Source organism: Schistocerca serialis, chromosome 3 (genome assembly GCF_023864345.2).
Source record: "Schistocerca serialis cubense isolate TAMUIC-IGC-003099 chromosome 3, iqSchSeri2.2, whole genome shotgun sequence".
In the NCBI taxonomy this organism is placed as follows: Eukaryota; Metazoa; Arthropoda; class Insecta; order Orthoptera; family Acrididae; genus Schistocerca; species Schistocerca serialis.
Genome location: NC_064640.1, coordinates 530986762 through 530989248, shown reverse-complemented (window position 1 = coordinate 530989248; position 2487 = coordinate 530986762). Strand labels below are relative to the sequence as shown.

At 39.8% G+C, this 2487-nt stretch overlaps 1 non-coding gene across 1 annotated transcript; it reads right to left on the bottom strand.

The window, feature by feature from the left end:
* Nucleotides 1–1965: 1965 nt before the first annotated feature.
* Trnat-ugu (transfer RNA threonine (anticodon UGU)) lies at nt 1966–2040 on the bottom strand. The gene has a single exon. It is a non-coding gene; the product is annotated as a tRNA-Thr (tRNA).
* Nucleotides 2041–2487: the final 447 nt, after the last annotated feature.

Here is a 2487-nt window from a genome sequence, read left to right as displayed (position 1 = left end):
AAGTATTGTTTCGACCCTACTTTTAAACATTGGGCATTAGCAGTATTTTGGCACTGCTTTATTTATCTATAAATATTTCTGTGTATTTACTTTCAGGAAGGAACACAACTTACATTCCCTGAAGGAGAAGTAGGAAGCAGCTGATACTCTACATCAACATCTACACTCCACAGGGTTATTTTGTGTACCAGTGTTACTTCCCTCCTCTTCTGTTTCTGTTCTATATGGTTTGTCGGAAGAATGATTGCAGGTATGCCTTAGTGTGGGCTCAAATATCTCTAATTTTACCTTGAAAGTCTTTTTGTGACATATACATAGGAGCAAGCAATATGTCAGTTGACTCTTCCACGATGTACACTTCGTACACTCTCCCGACTCTAACAGTAAACTATGACGCGATGCAGAAGGCCTTTCTTGCTGCATCTGCCACTGGAGTTGGTTGAGTATCTCCATGGTGCTTCTTTGCTTACTAACTGAACCTGTGATAAAATGTGCTACCCTTCTATGGATGTCCTCTATTTCCTGTATCGGTCCTACCTGGTACAGATCTGATACTATTTGTTCAAGAATTGCCTGAATGAGTGTTAAGTAAGCTGCAATTTTTGTCAGTGGACTACATTTCATGAGGAGTCTTCCAATGAATCTCAGTCTGGTTACTGCCTTACTCACAATTAATTTTCTGTGGTTGTTCTGCTTCAAATCACACAGTACACATACCCCTAAATATTTTAACGAGCAATTTTGTAATTATACAAGGAAATGTCTCTCTGTCCATGTTGTCACAACACATTACACGGATTAATTGCCATTACCTGCACCAACCATTGATCCTTAGTGAGTTTTCATGCATTTTACTACGGTTTTCTAGCAACGCTACTTCACTGTATACAATGCCATCATAGGCAAAAAAAAAACATGAACTTCTGATATTATGCAATAGGTCTTTTATACTATCTACTATGAAAAGTATTGGTTGTACATCAAAAGTTACATTTATGTCTTAAGATTGATCTCTACTCAATACTCTACATCAACATCTACACTCCACAGGGTTACTTTGTGTACCAGTGTCACTTTGCTAGAAACAGTTCAGTCCAATCACACAGTTTGTCTTATATTCCATACACTCATTTTGTGTTCATTAGGTGCCCATGTGGAATCGCATCAAATGCCTTCTGGAAGTCCAGGAGCACAGATTCCACCAGGATGCCTGTATGTACACCTTTTGGGTTCGTGGGCAATCAGAGTGAACTGGGTTTCACACAATCATTGTTTTCAGAACGTATGTTGGTTCCCACAGAGGAGATTTTCAGTCTCCAGGAATGTCATAATACATGAGCATTAAACATGTTCTAAAATTCTACAACAGAGCAAAGTGTACCTATGGGCCTATAGCCTTTTGCATCTTTTTAACAACCCTTCTTGTAGATACGAACAACCTGTACTTTTTTCCAACCATTAGGGGTGCTTTGCTCCTTTAGAGACCAACAGTACTCTACTGCTAGCATAGGGGAAGGTTGTTTCACATATCATACCCTGTCTAGAATCAAACTGGTATCCCATCAAGTCCAGTGGTCTTATCTCTGGTGAAAGATTTCAGTCACTTATCTATCCATTGGTCACTTATTTTAATATCTGTCAGTGTGTCATTTTCACAATGATCCGAAGTAGTACTAGACTATGATCTTCCTCTGAGAAACAGTTTTGGAAAAAGACATTTAGTATTTCAACCTTTTCTGTGTTGTTTTCTCTTTCATTGTCCTCACAGTCACAGGGTGTTTTCACAGATGACTTTGATCCATTTATTGACTTAACATAACTATATATGACAGTAGTATCTGTTCCCGAAAGAACAGTTACCGTCAATGACTATGCAGCTTTGCTAGAAATGAAATGATAACTAAATGGACACCCTAGCTGCAAGCAGGCGTTGATACACTTCATTGGGGACATGTTGAAAATGTGTGCCCCGACCGGGACTCGAACCCGGGATCTCCTGCTTACATGGCAGACGCTCTATCCATCTGAGCCACCGCGGGCACAGAGGATAGTGCGTCTGCAGGGACTTATCCCTTGCACACTCCCTGTGAGATCCACATTCCCAACATGTCCACAACACTACATACGTAGTGCGCCTAATAGATGTTAACATAAGACCAGAAATTCTTAGGATTTTCTGTCAGCTTGGTAGATAGAGTTTTACGTTCATATTCATTGAATGCTTCATGCATAGTCCCCCTTATGCTAAATTTGGCTTTGTTAATGTTTTGTTCGTCTGTGAACCTTTGGCTGCATTTCAATTCGTAGCAAAGCTCTCTTTGCTTTTGTAGCAACTTCTTAATAAGGTTGTCAGACCATGGTGGGTCTTTTCCATCCCTCACAATTCTGCTCAGTATACTTGTCTAAAGTGAGTTGCCTAATGCTCTTGAATTTACCTGCCATGTAATCTGAAATCTGTCTCTTGTCACTCTTCCTAAACAATAAGAT